At 49.9% G+C, this 21,020-nt stretch overlaps 2 protein-coding genes across 16 annotated transcripts in view; one reads left to right on the forward strand and one right to left on the reverse strand.

The window, feature by feature from the left end:
- Positions 1-21,020, reverse strand: part of prr33 (proline rich 33) — a 73,953-nt gene that overhangs the window by 45,918 nt on the left and 7,015 nt on the right. The window lies entirely within an intron of this gene.
- The window catches only part of tnnt3a (troponin T type 3a (skeletal, fast)), an 80,309-nt gene continuing 63,078 nt past the window's right edge, over positions 3,790-21,020 (forward strand). For 13 of the 15 annotated variants that reach the window (XM_072466318.1, XM_072466319.1, XM_072466330.1 and 10 more), the window contains exon 1: positions 3,790-3,794. The gene's annotated coding sequence lies outside the window, so the exon portion shown is untranslated. The remainder of the gene's footprint in view (positions 3,795-21,020) is intronic. The other 2 variants (XM_072466324.1, XM_072466332.1) reach the window with 1 other exon arrangement.

Consider the following 21,020-nt stretch of genomic DNA (forward strand, 5'->3'; position numbering starts at 1 on the left):
GTTAAGGAAATATTACGGACGGATAGGAGCTACGCGGGGTCCCCGAGGCCAGAGTTACTCAGGAAACGACAGAGGCTGCAGGCCGGGTTCGGGGTGCTGACTACAGGCAAGGCCGTAGAGCAGCTTAGAAAGGCAAAAGGCGCGATATATGAGCATGGAGAGAAGGCCAGCAGAATGCTCGCTCAACAACTAAGGAAGAGAGAAGCGGCTAGGGAGTTGGAAGGATAGCGGATGGGGAGGGAAATCTGGTGGGGGACCCGGCAGGGCTGAACAAGGTGTTTAGGGACTTTTATAGTAAGCTGTACACTTCGAACCCCCCAGGGGACCGGAGGGGATGAGGCGATTCCTGGACGGACTGACCTTCCCAAGAGTGGGTAGGGGGGTGGTAGGTGGACTGGGGGCCCTGGTCAGGATCGAAGAGGTATTGGGGGGCCTGAAGGTCATGCAGTCGGGTAAAGCCCTGGGGCCGGATGGGTATCCGGTGGAGTTTTATAAAAAGTTTGCCTAGATAGTGGGGCCGGTGCTGGTCAGAGTTTTTAACGAGGCAAGAGGCAGAGGGGTTCTGTCCCCGACGATGTCGCAGGCCTTTATTTCACTTATTCTGAAATGGGATAAGGACCCGGAGGCTTGTGAGTCTTACAGGCCGATCTCTTTGATCAACGCAGACGCTAAGTTACTGGCCAAGATCTTGGCGTCTAGAATTGAGGACTGTGTACCGGACGTAATTGCGGAGGACCAAACCAGGTTCGTAAAGAGTAGGCAACTGGTGGCCAATCTAAGAAGGATGCTTAATGTGATTATGATGCCCCCGGAGAGCAGAGAGGCAGAGATAGTGGTAGCTATGGATGCGGAAAAGGCTTTTGACCGGGTCGAGTGGGACTATCTGTGGGAGGTGCTGGGACGGTTTGGGTTCGGAGAGGGATTCATTGACTGGGTTAGGCTGTTATATCAGGCCCCAGAGGCTAGTGTAAGGACGAACAGGACGACATCAGATTATTTCAGACTGCACCGCGGGACAAGACAGGGTTGCCCTCTCTCCCCACTGCTGTTCCCGCTGGCCATAGAGCCCCTGGCAATTGCTCTGAGAGCTTCTAGGGGCTGGAAAGGGCTGGTCCGGGAGGCAGTGGAACATAAAGTCTCGTTATACGCGGATGACCTGCTGTTATACCTATCGGACCCAATGGCGGGGATGGACGGTATCATGGAAACCCTGAGGGAATTTGGCCAGTTTTCAGGATATAAACTGAACGTGGCTAAGAGCAAGTTGTTCATAATTCAGGTGATGGGGCAGGAGAGTAGGCTGAAGGGGTTGCCGTTCAGGCTGGTAGGAGAAAGCTTCAGATACTTGGGGATACAGGTGGCACGGGACTGGAGCAAGTTGCATATGCTCAACCTGTCCCGACTGGTGGAACGAGTGAGGGAGGAGGTTCGGAGTTGGGATGCGCTCCTGCTGTCACTAGCGGGGAGGGTGCAGACTGTTAAGATGACGATTCTCCCGAGATTCTTGTTCATATTTCAGTGTCTCCCCGTTTTCATCCCGAGGTCCTTCTTTAAGAGGCTGAATAAAATTATCCTGGGATTTGTCTGGGCGGGGAAGTCCCCGTGGCTGAGGAAGGTGATTCTCGAAAGGAACAGAGGGGAAGGGGGGCTGGCTTTGCCGAACTTCAGCAACTACTACTGGGCGGCCAACATAGCGATGATAAGGAAATGGATGGTGGGTACGGGGTCGGTTTGGGAGCGGATGGAGGCTGCTTCCTGCAGGAGCACCAGTTTCGCAGCCCTGGTTACGGCGCCTCTGCCGCTCCCGCCGGCGCGGTACTCCACCAGCCCTATAGTGGTAGCGGCTCTTCAGATCTGGGGCCAGTTGAGGAGGCATTTCGGGGAAGTGAGAACATCGGTGTGGACCCCAATCTGCGGTAACCACCGATTTGCCCTGGGGAACATGGACAGTGGGTATCGACTGTGGCGGAGGGCGGGGATTGCGAGGGTGGGTGATCTGTTCTTGGAAGGGAGCTTCCCGAGCGTGAGGGCGTTGGAGGAGAGGTTTGGGCTGGCGGGAGGGAATGACTTTAGATACTTGCAGGTGTGGGATTTCGTGCGCAGGCTGGTGCCGTCCTTCCCACGCCTCCCGCCAAAGGGGAGGCAGGACAGGGTAGTATTGAGGGGAGAGGTAGGTGAGGGTAGAGTCTCAGATATTTACAAAGAACTAATGAGAGCAGAGGATACACAGACTGAGGACCTTAAGTGGGAAGAGGAGCTCGGGGGGGAGATGGAGGATGGTATTTGGGCAGAAGCTCTGAGCAGAGTAAACACGTCCACAACATGCGCCAGGCTTAGTCTGATCCAGTTTAAGGTCATGCACCAGGACGATGGCCAGGATGAGTAAATTCTTCGGGCTGGAGGACAAGTGTGCCAGATGCACCGGTGGGCCGGCTAATCACGTGCACATGTTCTGGTCGTGCCTTAAACTCAGGGGGTACTGGCAGGGATTCGCGGGCATCATGTCCCGGGTTTTGAAAACTGGGGTGGTAATGAGTCCTGAGGTGGCAATGTTTGGGGTGTCGGAGGACCCGGGAGTCCAGGAGGAGAAGGAGGCCGACGTCTTGGCCTTTGCTTCCCTGGTAGCCCGGCGACGAATACTGTTGGCATGGAGGGACTCAAGGCCCCCGAAGACCGAAGTATGGCTATCGGACATGGCGAGCTTTCCCGGTCTAGAGAAAGTTAAGTTCGCCTTGAGAGGTTCACTATCGGGGTTCGCCCGGAGGTGGCAGCCAGTCATTGACTTCTTCGCGGAGAATTAACCGTCAGCAGGGGGTGGGGAGGGTTGGTTGGGTAGAGTAGGGGGTGGTTTAGGCAGGTCCTTGCGAGAATGGAGTTGTGGTTTGTACTATGCGTTATTTGCTTTTCTTTTTTGTACAGTACTATACAATGTCATTGTTTTATATGCCAAAAATACCTCAATAAAATTGTTTATTAAAAAGAAAGTGTGGTACCATGGTCCACTGTACTATTTTAGGGAGGAATATTCCAGTCCTGCCACTGGCGGGTTTTGTGACAGGCAGCAGAAAATTTGGAGAGAGGCCAAATGTCAGAATCCCGCCAGCGGGAAATTAATTCGGAATTTTCCCCTCATTACTTTCATGGAGGGCTGATGGCAGTGTGGGTTTCCTGCTGACCGACATCTGCAATACAATTTGCATGCATTTGCATATCATGAATATTCATTAAAACACTACTTACCAGGGTCATATTCCCCCTCCCAATTATATGCCACTGCAGTGGGAAATTAAACATGCCTAAGTCTCGACCAGATATAAGTGGTGTGCAACTGTCTGCCCTCACTTCACTCGTGGCTTCAAGGTGGGTGCAACATTCAAAGCCCACCTGTAACAGCACTGCTCCGGGTTCTGAGAAATGCCAGTGTGACACTATACTTGTCGGGTTGTAGGTTTGGCTGGCTCACGGTGTGTTTCTCCGCTGTGGGATTCGCCTACTTATGGTGGGTGCCTCCGTACTCCGGGTGGACAGCGCTCAGTTTGTGCTGCAGGGTTGCACTCAGAAACAGACAGCAGTATTGCTGGGGGTGTGGACGACAGAGTCATGGGGGACAATGGTGCATGGTGGGGTTGGAGCGGGAAAGATAACAGACACATATGAGACAATGAGGTACGGTGGGGTTGGAGAGGTGAGGGGACGTTGGTAGGAAGAGGAGAGACAGGGTGTGGGGAAGCTGGAACCCAACTTAGAAGACTAGAATGTAGACACAGGATGAAAATAGGAATTGAAGTGTACGAATTGGAGGGGATGCACGCAGACTCCAGAATATGAGGGGGCACACAAGAGATGGATGGCACAGAGACTCACAGAGGCCGGGGTGGGAAAAGGCTTGCACATGAGGGACAGGTTGAACAGAGTCTCTTGGTGGGCGGAGTAATGCAGAAGGCAGTCTGTTTTGTGATCAGTCATGAAGGAATGGGAGAGCTCATTGAAAGACAGGCAGTCCCTGATCTGGGGCTAAGAGGTTGGAGTGGGAGATTAAAGGCGGATCTGGTGCTTTGTGAGTCATGCTGCAGAGCTACGCATGGCACACACATTATATTCCCACTCCAGGGAGTGGGAAAACCACAATGCTCAATTGGGGTAAGGCATAGCTTGCCAGGTGTGGTCACGGTTTTATAGTCTCTGGCTTGGTAGTGGGCTGCAGATGGTTTGGTTATTATTAGGAGAGGCAAACGTAGCCTGTAAATGGGGAAAAGGTAATAAAGGGGGTGGGGGAAGGCAGGATCTGGGTATCACAGAATCCCTACAGTGCAGAAGGAGGCCATTCGGCTCATCGAGTCTGCACCGACCTTTGAAAGAGCACCCTACCTGGCCCACGCCCCTACCATATCCCTGTAACCCAGTAACCCCACCTAACATTTTGGACACTAAGGGCAATTTAGCATGGCAAATCCACCAAAACTGCACATCTTTGGAATGTGGGAGGAAACCAGAGCACCCGGAGGAAACCCACACAGACACGGGGAGGAAGTGCAAACTCCACACAGTTACCCAAGGTCGAAATCAAACCGGGTCCCTGCTGCTGCGAGGCAGCAGTGCGAACCACTCTGCCACCATGCCGTCTGTATTTGAAATTCCCCTGGGGAGAGAGCTCACCTCTGTATGTGGCAGTGCACACAGCCTTGAGCTGGAGAGGGATGAGATCCACATGTGGCATGGGGACATCAACAGTGGTGGGTTCAGGGGGAGGACTGGAATGTCCACCACAATTCCAATGGGATTCAGGGTCACTGCAGATGCCAGGAGAATAACTGGAGGGAGCTCTACCTGCACATTATGAGGTTCCAGAAAGATTAGAAGGACCCGAACACTGACGTGAGGATTGTCGAAGCTGGTCTTAAAATAAAAAGGCGTCACCATCATCTTGAAAGCTCAAAGTTATTGCGCAGTTTGTCATCGAACCTGGAAACGATTCTGCCCGGAGGAGTCTGAGGCAATGTGTGAGGAGACTTCAGCTGGACTAAGGGGGCTTTTCATCAGCAACCCCCAAACTGCTTAGAGTCCCAACATTGCAATAGAGTCAGAGCTGAGAGAAAAGAGAGGGAATTCCGTGAGAAGGAGCAATTGGAGCCGCTGCCTTTGCTGTGTTTTAACAGGAGACTGCAGGAGTCACTACCTTCACAACACAGTCGCTCATTTGAACTTCAAAAAGATTTGTGTGAATGGAAAATGCCGAAAACCATAAAGGAAGCACAGCTGCTGCATCTGCCAGATCATCAATGAAAGCCTCTAATGTGCTTTCTCCAATTGGCATGGTAACGTGCCGACTGGCATCCAGTCATTGCCAAAGTGCAAGTTGCTTGTAATCGGTACACCAGATCGGAGATTGCAGGAGTACCTTTGGTAAGGTGCCACATTTCATGAATGGGCCAAACCTCTGCCAACCTCAGTGGGATTGAGATGTCAAGTTTCAGGGTTGTCAACTTGGTCACCTATATCTGTGTGTTTATGCCTCAGTTACAAAGCTGTACTAGCGAAAGTGAGTAGCACAGATGTAGCTCTGGGGCATGGCAGTGACTTTCTGTTTGTGAGGGGGAGGTCAACTAAATTTGCCCAGTGTTCATTAATCTGTTGCATCTATCAGTCCACAGGGAGAAGGAGGATTAAATAATGGAGCTTGCAGTCAATGCTGCCTTATAGATGGCAGTGACTGATTGAAGATAAGGAACCAGTGTTGCCTAGCCCAGCTTTGGGGGAGGACCAGCCTGACATTCATGATGCAGGGGCACCCAGCAGCACCCAGAGGATGAGGAGTTTAGACCTATCCCATGGAGGTGGCTTGCACAACCGAAGGTCTATCAACAAAGACTTTCCTAACTGGAAATAAGCGAAAGACAATGCTTGGAAAGAGATGTGGTGGATCATAGCTGCCACATTCCACAGGAGAGCTAATGTCCCATGGACTGGGAGGACATCCCCTTCTCTTGCCCCTGAAGGTTATCGGCATCCTCCATTTTTTTGCCTACGGATCCACAGGGAACGTATATGGCACCTCAGCCTTCAACACTTAAATGCATCAAGGAGGTGACAGACGCACGCTACAGTAAGGCTCACCATTATGTGAAGTTGACACGAAATGAAGCTAGCCAGGAAGTTAGATTTCTGGGGTTTGCAGATATCTCAGACTTCCCAGAGTACAAAGTGCAGCCGATTGCACACATGTGGCTTTGTGAGCTCCATAGCCGCAGTCCCTGATGTTCATAACAGGAAAGGGTTCCATTTCTTGAATGTTAAATTGGTGAGTGAGAAGCACATCATACACGTTTGTGCCAGGTACCCTGGGAGTTCCCATGGTTCATTCATCCTGAGTCACTCCCAGGTGCCTCAAATGTTTGAATCGCCTCAGCGATTACAAGGCTGGTTTTTGGATAAGAGATGCTCGTTCAAACGATGCTCATGGCATCCATGCATTGTCCTCAGTGTGCCTCAGAAGAGAGATACAACACGGCACATAGGTCAACACGATCCATCATCAAGCAGAGCATTGACATTGTGGAGATGCGCTTCCGATGTTTGGCCCGCTCAAGTGGGGCTCTGCGGTATTCTCCACAGATCCCCAGATTTCCACATGATTGTTCGTTGCGCCCTTCACAACCTGGTGCTTCAATGGGAAGATCCCTTGCCAGAGGGAGACATGGAGGAGGCTGAGAGCTCCTTAGATGATTAAGAGCAGGAAAGTCAGAAACCTAAAGAGAGAGATGAGCATCTGGGGTGAAATTCTCGGGTATCGGTGCGATGTCCGCCGACCGGCGCCCAAAACGGTGCAAATCAGTCGGGCATCGCGCCACCCCAAAGGTGCGGAATCCTCCGCATCTTGGGGGGTCGAGCCCAACCTTAAGGGGCTAGGTCGGCGCCGGACTAATTTCCGCCCCGCCAGCTGGTGCGGAAATGACATCTCCGGGCGGCGCATGCGCGGGAGCGTTAGCGGCCGCTCACGGCATCCCCGCGCATGCGCTGTGGAGGGAGTCTCTTCCGCCTCCGCCATGGTGGAGACCGTGGCGAAGGCGGAAGGAAAAGAGTGCCCCACGGCACAGGCCCACCCGCGGATCGGTGGGCCCCGATCGCGGGCCAGGCCACCGTGGGGGCACCCCCCGGGGCCAGATCGCCCCGCGCCCCCCCCCAGGACCCCGGAGCCTGCCCGCGCCGCCTTGTCCTGCCGGTAAGGTAGGTGGTTTAATCTACGCCGGCGGGACAGGCATTCTAGCAGCGGGACTTCGGCCCATTCAGGCCGGAGAATCGCGGGGGTGGGGGGGGGGGGGGGTGGGGGGTGGGGGGTGGCCGCCAACCGGCGCGGCGCGATTCCCGCCCCCGCTGAATATCCGGTGCTGGAGAATTTGGCAACCGGCGGGGACGGGATTCACGCCAGCCCCCGGCGATTCTCCGACCCGGCGGGGGTTCGGAGAATCTCGCCCCAGCTTCCAGATGAGGGTGCCATTGAAGAGGTATGATGTGGAAGACATGCCTGTGCCACAGTGATCGCCACAAGATTCCAGGAGGAGTAAGGTGCAGGCAATGGGCCACAGCCACATTCCCCCTGTCCCTCAGTGCCATGCCATGAAAGGCCATTACAACCAGTGACATTGAGAACAGGTTCAGCATTCGGACTTGCACCTTCAACTCTCAGGATTCACCAGACGCTAACCTTTGGAAAGGTCAGTGATGAACCCTGTAACCCTGCGCTCAGAAATAAATATAAATCAGCAGAACAGCGCAAATGCTGCTTCAAAATACTTGATGCATTCCTCACAACCTTAATGAGGAACATTTAGCAGATACTGAGATATGTGTATGGTTGGGGAGTCCATCATGGCTTCATGTTCTTTGACATGACCAATGAAGGCAGTCAACTAATTTTGAGAAACAATATAGCTAACCCTCTAAGGCTATTGAGCACACCTGGCCCCATGTTATCTTGTCAGGAGTAGAGGTTACTGACGGATTTGACAAATATTTCCAGTAAAGAGATTGACACATCTCCCTGACATAACACAAAGGTGGGGTAACTTCCAGGAGTGAGCTGCACATCACAAGAGAGGTAAACACTGAGTGGAAGCATGGCTCAACCTCGCAATGGGATGCATGTGCACAATGTGTTCAAATGATGAGACGATTCTCATGCCAGCAAATAGATTTACAAAGGTACCTGACATATACAGTGATTGAACACCCATGACCCAGAAGTGAAGTCAAAATTTCTCAATTTTTCTAATTCTAATGCATTGCCGCATCTCTGTCATCCACAGAGGTGGGGGTAGCCTGCTGACTGCTTTATCCTGTTGTCCTTGGTGACTTTGGCAGGCATCCCCTAGAGCGCCGAGACCTGGAAGGCCTTGGCCTGCTTTGGGTGTTTTGCTGTCGGGCAGGTGCACTATTCTCAGCCTGTGCAGTTGGAGGTGATGGGGTCACGGGCCGGGAGGATTGGGATTATCTCGACACTCTCAGAGTCACCTGGGTGGATGACCCTGGGGTGCCATCTGCTGGTTCCCCTCCCTCTGTGTGCCCGAAGACCCCTGCCTGACTCCCTGAGAAGAAAAGGACCTGGAGTGATGTTCAGGTGCCCCAGCCCCTCGCGCCTTGCCACTGATGGATCCCACTTACACCTATAGCAATGGAGTGCAGGATGTGCTGCACCAAGGTCTCCAAGGTGGTCGTCACCTTTCCCATGTATCTCAGGGCATTCACATGTCATAGCCACCACATCAGACAGGATCCAGACAGTCTCTTCCATAATTCGCTCTAGTCTGTTGACTGTCCCTCATCACTCTACCTGATTATCCATCGCCTGTCATGCCATCCCCAGCATATTAGAGACAGCCGCTTCCAGGGGCTTGTCCTCTGCCTCACAGTCAGCAGGTATCTGTTCTCCACCAATCCTCCAAGTGACAAAGGCCTGGGCTGGCACTGCCTTCCACTGTGGTGGGTCAGTGAGGAATTTCCCAGAATAGGACCCTGAGCCTAATCTAGACCCACCGGGGTGTATGCGCCTGCACTGGTGGAAATGCTGGTGAGTTCAGTGACGGTGCTTCCTCTCATGCATCCTCAGCATACTCCTTTGTGATAGTCTGAGAGTTGGGCTTATTGTTGGTCGAGAGCTCTGTGTGGGCCTGCTGGTGCCTGTAAGAGAGAGAGGATAGATTTTGTTCATGAGCAGGCAGAAAAAACATTGCATGTCAATCATTGGTTATTAGGACGTGATCAACTCATGGGGGGCTCATCCCGACTGGCTTTCAGAGGGAGCCCATCTTGCCTTCCCCAGACCTTTGTCTTCACCTTCCAACCCCTCAAACTGGGTAATCTTCTGGATGCCTGCTGTCCCTCCTCACATCTGGGATATCACCCTGGTTGTGGGCGTGATTGGGCTGCATGGAGATAAATGGAATGGAATGTGATGGGAAGAGAAGGAGGAGAAGCTGGGAAGCATGCTGACCTGAATCCTCCTCAGCGAGGGCTGAGAATGGAGTTTCTGAAGCATAATAGATGAGATGCTGGTGATGTCCATGAGATGATCAGTGCTGATGTCCTCCCCACTAACGTTGTGAGAGGTCACTGAGCAGTGTAACCCTTCGAGTGCATGATGACATTATGAGTGTGTGAGATTGGAGTCAGCTAACTTACCCTGGCAGTGCGGATGAGCCCATTCATCCTCTTCCTGCACTGGATGGCATGCTCGATGAGCCCTTCACACCACCTCCCAGGCTGGCAAGGTGAAGATGGTGGGCCTCCTGGAGCATTGACCAGGTAACGGACATCCTTTTGCTGGTGGACTCCAAGGATGGGGATCCTCAAGAGAGTCACTGCTGAGCCTGGGAGTGGCCTTTTTCTTTGGTGCAGCCATTTCAAGATGTTTCTTGAATACAGCTGGCCAGCTGAGACTAATGTATGTGTTCAGGTGGCACTTAAATATGGTGCCTGGACATTTGAACCCATGAGGAGACAGCAGGATGGATGAATCGGTGCACACCCCGCCATCTCCAGAAGGAAATATTCTGCTCTTCGAGATTACGGGCGGGATTTTCCATTTCTGAGACTAAGGGCTGGCTCTCCATTTCTGAGGTTAGGTACGGAGGATGTGTGGCGTTTTCAATGAAAAACATCGGTGGCGCCCCTTACCGATCCTGCGACCGGTGAGGGGCTAACAGCCGCACCGTGTAAATCTCCCGGCTCCCACGATATAAACAGCTGTATTATGGCCGGGTCCATGGCCGTGCATGTGCACAGCGGCGACCTGCTGCGGTCGCACCGTAAAACATGCCGGCGGCCATGCGTGGACCTGCCCACCTCCCACCAGTCCCCCCAGCCATCGCGGATGCTCCCCCGGCCAGCAGCATGGTTCCCGTCTGACTGTGGCGGCGCTGGACACAGTCCGCAGCCGCTACGCCGGGTTCCCGACCGCTGCGACCACACGTCCCCCGCGCGGTCGGGAACTCAGCCCATCGAGTGTGGAGCATCGGGGGAGGTCCTTCAGATAACGCACTGAGGCCGTCCCAACGGCGTGCACCGTGCAATGCCATTTTGGAGGGGGCGGAGCATACAAAACCTGCGTCAAACAGGCGTTGCCCCCGATTTCGGCGTCAAAAGGGATTCTCTGCCCGACCGTCAATTACGAAAGGGAACAGTGAATCCCGCCCTAAGTGTTGACGCCAACGCAGAATCCGTGGGCTTTTACAACAGAAAAATTGGCGCCGCACCTGGACCGAATCCGCTACCGTTGAGGGGCTAGCACCGGTGAACACAACTTATTCCAATGAAAACGGTGCAGGATTCGCTGGGTCCATGATCGACACTCGGGAGGCTGACAAGCTGCAGCCGCACACACACATTATCCTTCACATACGCACATATCCTAACCAAAAAGATGCCACTAGTTGCGCTGGAGAGTGCCCATATAGCTGATGGTTGGCTGGGGCCAGAGGGCACCCTGGGGGGCACCATGGGTGTACTATACGACCCATGGCGCAAAGTTCAAAGTGGGTTGTTGGCAGTGTGCGCAGCTGCATGGCTGCCTTGCCAGCTGCCGCAATGATGTTCCCTGCCCATCCACACCGACCCCGCAGCCCATCTCCTGGCCAGCCCCACTACTCCTCCCGGCCCTAGCAGAAGTCTACCCGCCCAGCGGCACAACTGTCAGCAAACTATGGCAATGTTGGGCACCTTCCCCACGTCCTCTCTCTCCCTCAGCAGCTGCCATGCCTGTTTCACGATTTTTAAAAGCACAAGTGAACCACCAATGCTCCACCATTTCCTCAGATATGTCCTTCAGAACCCTGGGGTGTAGTCCAACCTTCTCCTTAGTGATGGTCACAACACTTACCTCTGATCCCTGACTCTCCTGAAGTTCTGGTATGCCACTAGTGTCTTCCACTGTGAAGACTGATGAAACTACCAATTCAGTTCCTCTGCCATATCTTTGTTCCTCATTACTATTTCTCCAGTCTCATTTTCCAGTGGTCCAATGTCCATTCTTGCCTCTCTCTTACCTTCTTTTTTTTATCAAAAAAACCTGTTGCAATCTTCTTTTATATTACTAGCTAGCTTGCACTCGTATTTCACCTTCTCCCCCCTTATTGCTTTTTTAGTTGTCCTCTGCTCGTTTTAAAGGCTTCCCAATCATCTGGCTTCTCAGTAATCTTTGCCACATTGTATGCTTTTTCTTTTGGTTTTATGCTGTTCCTGACTTCCTTGATCTCCCAGAAAAGTATCACGTGATGTTGAAATGAAATATGCCTCTCATTCATCTAAATATTTAGCACTAAACATTTTTTTATGAAGAAGGCAAAAAGCTGGAACGTGATGCTCTACAAGATAACTCCTTTAAAATAGGAATAGCAGGAGCCATTTTAAAGACTCAAACTGTGTGGCGTTTGCACATCCTCCCCATCTCTGCGTGAATTTCCTCCAGGTGCTCCGCTTTCCTCCCACTGTCCAAAGATGTGCAGGTTAGGTGGATTGGCCATGTTAAAATTGACCTGTAGGTAGGGCAGCACGGAGGTGCAGTGGTTAGCAATGCTGCCCCATGGCGCCGAGGACAGGATTCGATCCAGGCCCTGGGTCACTGTCTGTGTGGAGTTTTCACATTCTCCCTGTGTCTGCGTGAGTCCCACCCCCACAACACAAAAAGTTGTGCAGGGAGGTGGATTGGCCATTCTAAATTGCTTCTTAATTGGAAAAAAAATAATTAGGCACTCTAAATTTTTTTTTAATTGACCCGTAGGTTAGGTGGAGTTACGGGGATACTGCGGGGAGTGGGCTGAGGTTAGGGTGCTCTTTCAGAGGGTCGTGCAGACTCAATGGGGCGAATGGCCTCCTTTGTCACTGTAGGGATTCTATGATTGTATAAATATCATGACTATTCTAATTAGTATGCAATGTTTGTGCTGTTCAGTCATTTTAATGGTAAGGAGACTAGAACCTTTGGAATAAATAGGCATGTTAGCCAATTAAGCAATCTGTATTAAACTGAAATTGTTTTCCATCTTATTTCAATGGTAAAATTCTTCAACTTTCTGTGATGTAGTGCATTGAAAATTGTATTCCACGTTTTATCCATTTGAGGATACCATACACACATGTACCAGCAGAGGGAGTCAGCATGGAAGACGATAATAATAATAAAGGATCCATGCTTAGTAGCTTGTATCATTCTAATTTTAAATGTTTCTGGCTGAATATAGAACTATTTCTGTCCTAAGAACTTTACTTGTGTTTATTCTGATTCGCTCTGAACAATATATTTAAAATAGATTCAAGTGAAACACTTCAGCACGCAGGTAGTTAATACTGCATTTTGAGCTATTTTGGTGTATTCAACTATTCTGCCTGCCACTTATAATAATAAAAAGAACAAAAGAACAAAGAAAAGTACAGCACAGGAACATGCCCTTCGACCGTCCAAGCCTGCGCCGACCATGCTGCCAACTAAAATCTTTTATACTTTCCGGGGTACGTATCCCTCTATTCCCATCCAATTCATGTATTTGTCAAGATGCCCCTTAAACGTCACTATCATCCCTGCTTCCACCACCTCCTCCGGCAGCGAGTTCCAGGCACCCACTACCCTCTATGTAAAAAACTTGCCTTGTACATCTCCTCTAAACCTTGCCCCTCGCACCTTAAACCTATGTCCCTTAGTAATTGACCCCTCTACCCTGGGAAAAAGTCTCTGACTATCCACCCTGTCTATGCCACTCATAATTTTGTGGACCTCTATCAGGTCGCCCCTCAACCTCCATCGTTCCAGTGAGAACAAACCAAGTTTATTCAACCTCTCCTCATAGCTAATGCCCTCCATACCAGGCAACATCCTGGTAAATCTCTTCTGCACCCTCTCTAAAGCCTCCACATCCTTCTGGTAGTGTGGCAACCAGAATTGAACACTATATTCCAAGTGTGGCTGAACTAAGGTTCTATACAGCTGCAACATGACTTGCCAATTTTTATACTCATTGCCCCGGCCAATGGAGGCAAGCATGCCGTATGCCTTCTTGACTACCTTCTTCACCTGTGTTGCCCGTTTCAGTGACCTGTGGACCTGTACACCTAGATCTCTCTGACTGTCAATACTCTTGAGGGTTCTACCATTCACTGTATATTCCCTACAGTGGGTTCTACCATTCACTGTATATTCCCTACAGTGCCTGTTCGGGTACACTGAGAGAGAATTCAGAATGTCCAATTCACCTAACAGCACATCATTCAGGACTTGTGGGAGGAAACGGGAGCACTCAGAGGAAACCCACGCAGACACGGGGAGAACGTGCAGACTCCGCACAGACAGTGCCCCAAGCCGGGAATCGAACCTGGGACCCTTAAGTACAAACATAGGAACAAGGAGCAGGTGTAGGTCATTCAGCTCGTTCAGCCTGCAATGCTATTTGATTTGTTCATGGCTGGTCTGATAATAACCTCAAATCTGCATCCTGTCGACCCCCGTAGTAGCAATTTGAATTGATGAGAGAGATGTAAAACCTGCAAAATAGTTAAATAACTAGGTAGCAATTGATCTGGAGGTCAGCAGTAAATGCATGGTTGTAACTTGTCTTTTTGTCTTGTAAACACATTGAATTATGGGAACTTTCTGTATTTGTGTATCCAGGTGGCGTGGGAGTGGGAGCAGCTGCACAAACTAAATTGAGGTCAGTTGGTATATCAGATGAGGGGGGACTTTCGGAGGTGGGGTGTGCTCCCGTTGTCGTTGGCCCGGTGGTTCAGACGGTTAAAATGACGGTCCTCCTGAGGTTTCTGTTTGTTTTTCAGAGCCTCCCAATTTTTATTCCCAAGATATTCTTCAAAAAATTCAGGGATTTGTTTGGGCGGGGAAAACCCTGCGGATGATAAAGGTGCTGCTGGAGTGGGGGTGCGGAGGCGGGGTGGGGGCTGGCTCTCCCAAATTCTATTAACTGCTACTGGGCAGCGAATATTGCGATGGTCAGGACGTGGGAAGTGGGGGAGGGGTCGGAAGGGAGCGGATGGAGGCGGCCTCGTGTAAGGACACGAGTTTGGGGGCACTGTTAATGGCACATCTGCCGTTCTCCCCGGCTCGATACGCCACAAGCCCGGTAGTGGTGGCAGTCCTGAGGGCTTGGGGATAGTGGAGGCAGCACATGGGTTTAGAGGGGGGGTCGATGTGGGCACCGATATGTGATAGCCACCGGTTCGTTCCGGCGGGGCTCGACGGGGGGTCTAGAAGATGGCAGCGGGTGAGGATCGAGAGATTTGGGGATCGCTTTATTGATGAGGGTTTCTCAAGCCTGGAGGAGCTGGAGGAGAAGTTTGCATTGCCAGGAGGGAATGGATTCCAGTATCTGCAGGTGAGGGATTTTGTGCAGAGGCACGTTTCGACCTTCCCGCACCTGTCGCCCCAGAGGCTACTGGAAAAGGTGGTGTCGAGAACTGGAGTAGGAGAGGGTAAGGTCTCAGAGATCTACAAGGAACTGATGGAGTGGGAGTGGGACCCGATAGGGGAGGTGAAGAGAAAGTGGGAAGAGGAGTTGGGTGGGGAGTTGGTGGCCGGGTTATGGGAGGAGGCCCTGAGGATAGTTCATGCGGCCTCGTCATGCGCCAGGCTCAGCCTGATGCAGTTCAAGGTGGTCCACAGGGGATACATGACTGTGGCCCGGATGAGCATGTTCTTTGGGGCTGGTTTAGCTAGGAGCTGGTTTAATTCAGTGGGCTAGACAGCTGGTTTGTAATGCAGAAGGCCAGCAGCGCGGGTTCAATTCCCGTACCAGCTTACCTGAACAGGCGCCGGAATGTGGCAACTAGGGGCTTTTCACAGTAACTTCATACTTGTGACAATAAAAGATTATTATTATTATTGAGGGGGTGGAGGATAGGCGTGGGCACTGTGCGGGGGGGTCCTGCGAAACATGTCCATATGTTTTGGGCATGTCCAAGGCTGAGGGGTTTCTGGCAGGGGTTTGCTGATGTCCATAAGACCATAAGACATAGGAGCAGAATTAGTCCACTCGGCCCCTCGAGTCTGCTCCGCCATTCAATCATGCCTGATATTTTTGTAACCCCCAATCTCCTGCCTTCTCCCCATAACCCCTGATCCCCTTATTGATCAAGAACCTATCTATCTCTGTCTTAAAGACACTCAGTGTTTGGACTTCCACAGCTTTCTGCAGCAAAGTGTTCCGCAGATTCACCACCCTCTGGTTGAAGAAATTCCTCCTCATCTCTGTTTTAAAGGATTGTCCCTTTAGTCTGAGATTGTCTCCTCTGCTTCTAGTTTTTCCTACAAGTGAAAACATCTTCTCCACGTCCTCTCTGATCAGGCCTCACAGTATCCTGTAAGTTTCCCCCTCATCCTTCAAAACTCCAACGAGTACAGACCCAGAGTCCTCAACCGTTCCTCACACGATAAGCTCTTCATTCCAGGGATCATTCTTGTGAACCTCCTCTGGACCCTTTGCAAGGCCAGCACATCCTTCATTAGACACGGGGCCCAAAACTGCTGATTCTCCAGATGGGGTCTGACCAAAGCTTATATAGCCTCAGAATTACATCCCTGGTCTTGTATTGTCATCATGTCAGAGGTCTTACAAACGAGGGTGGCGCCGAGTCCAGAGGTGGTGATCTTCGGTGTTTCGGAAGACCCGGGAACCCAGGAGGTGAGAGAGGCTGATGTCCTGGCCTTTGCCTCCCAGGTGGCCCAGAGACAGACCTTACTAGGGTGGAGGGACTCGGAGCCCCCAAAGTCGGGGGTGTGGTTAGTGACATGGCGGGGTTTCTCTGACTCGAGAAAATGAAATTCGCCTTGAGGGGGTCATTGCAGGGGCTTTCTCGGAGGTGACAGCCATGCATCAGCTTCTTCAAGAATCAAGCTGTCAGCATGGGGGGAAGGAGGGGGGAAAGGGAACCAACAGAGGGGTGGTTGGGGAAGGTGGCACTGTTTGTGTAAGCCATGTTGGCTGGGGTTTTGTGCTTGTGGGGTTTGTTGGTTATACTGTTGTGTTTTTCTTTTTGTTGAAAATTTAATGTGTAAAATTGTTAAAATTATAAATGCTTCAATAAAATATTTTCTAAAAAAAAACACATTGAATTATGCTTTTATGCTTACTAATAATTTTATAGTCAGAAGTCTTACAACACCAGGTTAAAGTCCAACAGGTTTGTTTCGAATCACTAGCTTTCGGAGTGCAGTTCCTTCATCAGGTGAATTAACCTGAGGAAGGAGCAGTGCTCCGAAAGCTAGTGATTCGAAACAAACCTGTTGGACTTTAACCTGATCCTGTAAGACGTCTTACTGTGCTCACCCCAGTCCAACGCCGGCATCTCCACATCATAATAATTTTATAAAGAAGGTTATTTGACCCACCTCAATTAATTCATCGGAACTGATCCCCCAACTGTAATATCTAATTGTTTTTTAAATGATTCTCAGTTTTGTGTCTCCATCAATCTGAAACGAAGTGTATTCTATACATTGGTTATTCCAGATATTTCCAGATATCAGTCCTTGAACTACTTTGTATTCTGTTCCATTGGCCTACTCCGACAATTTAGTTTGAAGTAATGGTGCAGACTAATTTTTTCTATTCCCGTAAAAATCCTACCAAGCTCTTGTTTTGACTGAACTACTTTTGAATTGAATCATTTTACAATGAAACTAGTTCACCAGTTTAATTAAACTAGTTCACCAGTTTAATGAAACTAGTTCACCAGTTTAATTAAACTAGTTCACCAGTTTAATGAACTCCTAACCCCAAATACATAAGTTCTCTATTTGTCAGGCATAAGAAATAAGTCAAATCAAGGTGAAAGGGGAGAGAAATGTTTCTAACAAGTCTGGCATCAACGTTACCAATTCTAGAAGGAAATTTATACCAAAATTTCATGCATGGGGTGACTCTACAGAAGTGATTTTAATCATTCACACTGCTGACAGGGAACCTTGATCCTCAGCAGTGGGTATTGGGAAGTGCACTGAATTTGCAACAAGGTGCCATCACAGACTTGCAGCATTAGTCTGTAAATACATTTATGCTCATACCTTCAAATACCAATCCATTGCCAAAATCCTGCTACCTTTCTATGTTTTTATGGTTCCACCAGTCTTCTACCGCAGCACGGTAGCACAAGTGATTAGCACTGTGGCTTCATAGCGCCAGGGTCCCAGGTTCGATTCCCTGCTGGGTCACTGTCTGTGCGGAGTCTGCACGTTCTCCCCGTGTCTGTGTGGGTTTCCTCCGGGTGCTCTGGTTTCCTCCCACAGTCCAAAGACGTGCAGGTCAGGTGGATTGGCCATGATAAATTGCCCTTAGTGACCAAAAAGGTTAGGAGGGATTATTGGGTTACGGGGATAGGGTGGAAGTGATAGCTTAAGTGGGTCGGTGCAGACTCGATGGGCTGAATGGCCTCCTTCTGCACTGTATGTTCTATGTTCTATCAGAGGTACAGAAGGAAACTGGCAGAATCCAGATGCAATTTCTAGTCTACATGATTAGTTTCAGTGTCAAGCAATGTGAAGGTTCAAAATTGATATACTTAATCCTGTGCTGAAAGAACAAAGCACCCCAGAAGCTTTAAGATGAGTGGCCATGTGCAGGGGCAGCACGGAGCACAGTGGTTAGCACAATTGCTTCACAGGTCCAGGGTCCCAGGTTCGATTCCCGGCTTGGGTCACTGTCTGTGTGGAGTCTGCACGTTCTCCCTGTGTCTGTGTGGGTTTCCTCCGGGTGCTCCGGTTTCCTCCCACAGTCCAAAGATGTGCAGGTTAGGTGGATTGGCCGTGCTAAATTGCCCTTAATGTCCAAAAAGGTTAAGTGGGGTTACAGGGGTACGGGGATAGGGTGGAGGCGTGGGCTTGAGTAGGGTGCTCTTTCCAAGGGCCGGTGCAGACTCGATAGGCCGAATGGCCTCTTTCTGCACTGTAAATTCTATTATCTATGAACTGGTAGTCATCTAAACTCGACAGAGAACCTAATAGACATGGCCTAGATTCCTTGTGCTGCCCAGCTATCTCAGTGCAGACATTTCAGCATCCTGTCATTTAGATCTACTTACCACAAGTAGGAATTAATTTTCATTGCAGAATTAAAGCTCAGAATCGATTGCGTTCCATGTGACACCGGTGCTAGCCTTTCAACGGTCGCTGAATTGGTCTTGGTGCGGCGCCAGCTTTGCTGTCGTGGAAATCCACAAATCCTGCCCTGGCATCAACATTTAGTCTCAGGAACGGAGAATTCTGCCGAATGTTTTCTTTGGATTAGGAAAAGACCATTAAGACCAACTGGCCAGATCCTTTCCCAGAGGTCAGCCTCCTAACTCCCAATCACATCAACCCATCTTCACAGTCCCTTCTTTTCAGAAATATATCTAATCATCTTCTGAACACATTTTTTTTTTTTAAATTTAGAGTACCCAATTAATTTTTCCAATTAAGGGGCAATTTAGCGTGGCCAACCCACCTACCCGGCACATCTTTGGGTTGTGTGAGCGAAACCCATGCAAACACGGGGCGAACGTGCAAACTCCACATGGACAGTGACCCAGAGCCGGGATCGAACCTGGGACCTCGGCACCGTGAGGCAGCAGTGCTAACCACTGCGCCACCGTGCTGCCGATCTTCTGAACACATTTGTGTTCTCCACTTCAGCTGCTTTCCACTGTAACTAACTATACAATTCTGGTTCTTGTTGAGTGAAACAAAAACCTCTTGAATTCTCTTCTTGCTCCTATAATTCTTTTTCACTTTGACCTGCACCTTCTGATCTCTGAAATTCTAATAAGCAATTTGTCTGAGATGAGGTGAGAGTAAGTGTCTTTGACATCCAGGCAGCATTTGACTGTGTGGTATCCAGCAACCCCAACAAAACTGGAGTCAATGGGAATCAGGGGGAAAACTTTCCAATGATTGGAGTGAAACCGAGCACAATGGAAGATCGTTTTGGTTGTTGCAGGTCGATCATATTGCTGCAGGAGTTTCTCAGGGCAGTGTCCTATGCCTAACCATCTTCAGCTGTTCATCAATGGCATTTCCACCATCATAAGGTCAAAAGTGGGAATGTTCGCTAATGATTGCACAATGCTCAGTACCATTCGTGACTCCTCAGATACTGATACACGTTCATTTGCAGCAATGCTTGGACTACATGAAGTCACAAGAACATTTGCGCACACAAGTGTCAGGTAATGACCACCGGTCACAACAGAAAATCTAACCATCTTCCCTTGACATTTAAGGCATCACCATCACTGATTCTGCCACGATCAACATCCTGGGGGCTACCATTGGTCAGACACCTGATTGGACCAGCCATTTTAATACTGCAACTATAAGAACAGGTCAGAGGCCGGAAATTCTGCAGTGAGTACCTCACCTCCTGACTTTCCAAAGCCTGTGTGCCATCTAGAAGGCACAAGTCAGGTGTGTGATGGACTGCCTTTCAATTACCTCAATGGGTGTGGTTCCAACAACACTCAAAAAGCTCAACATTATCCTGGCCAAAGTAGCCAGCTTGATCAGCACCCCGTCCATCACCTTAAATATTCACTCCCCCCTCCACCACTGGCACACAGCAGCAGCTGTGTTTGTCACATACAAGATGCAAAGCAGCACCTGGGATCCTTCAACAGCAACTTCCAATCCTATTACCTCTTCCAGCTTAAAGAGCAAGGACAGTAGATGCATCGGATCACCACCATCTGAAAATTCACCTCCGTCCTGACTGAAAACTATATTGCCATTCCTTTACTGTCATTGGATCAAACTCTTGGAATTCTGTCTTTAATAGCATTGTGGGTTGCTTACATAATATGGACTGCAGTGATTCAAGAAGGCAGCTCACCAAAGTCTTCTCAAGGACAGTTAGGGAATGTTGACCTTCCCAGTGACAATCACATTCCCGAAGAAACAAATCTCAAAGTTGCCAATTTTATTCACAGCTTCATAATCTCAGTGAAAGCTCCCTCAGTGGCTCAGCAAGTTTGTCCAGTGAGTAGCTGAGATTTCCAAACGTGGCAGGTTCCATATTTGATCCCAAGTCTTTCTTATCTGATGCAAATGAACAAAGCAGACTGGGGGCTGCTATGTGTTTCTGAATGCCTTGGGATAGGTTAACAAAATGAAAACAAACAAAAGTTCCCATTTACAATCAATGTTGGAGTTGCGTGTTCATGGAACTAGGGTAGATAAAGTTTAACCTCTTCCTTTTCAGCTCGACACTTCCCAGCTTTGGCCACCAAGCACAAAGGGGGATGGGTATGTCGGAAAACCTTCTTCTGGACCTTCCCCTGGGCCTATAGAGAAGACAGTCATTCACATGTCTAGTATTAGCTCTGGATGCCGATGTCTCCGTTGCAATCGACGCTGGCCTAGATATCCTTGAAAAAGGAACATGTGCTGTCCATTACACTTGGGACCTTATGTGAATAGTTGGCATCAGTGTTTTATTAAGCTTTTGCATTTCATTATATGGTGCCTCAGGTTTAGGGTAAGGGTATTGTGACTTTTGCAC

Source organism: Scyliorhinus torazame, chromosome 10, assembly GCF_047496885.1.
Source record: "Scyliorhinus torazame isolate Kashiwa2021f chromosome 10, sScyTor2.1, whole genome shotgun sequence".
Classification (NCBI taxonomy): Eukaryota; Metazoa; Chordata; class Chondrichthyes; order Carcharhiniformes; family Scyliorhinidae; genus Scyliorhinus; species Scyliorhinus torazame.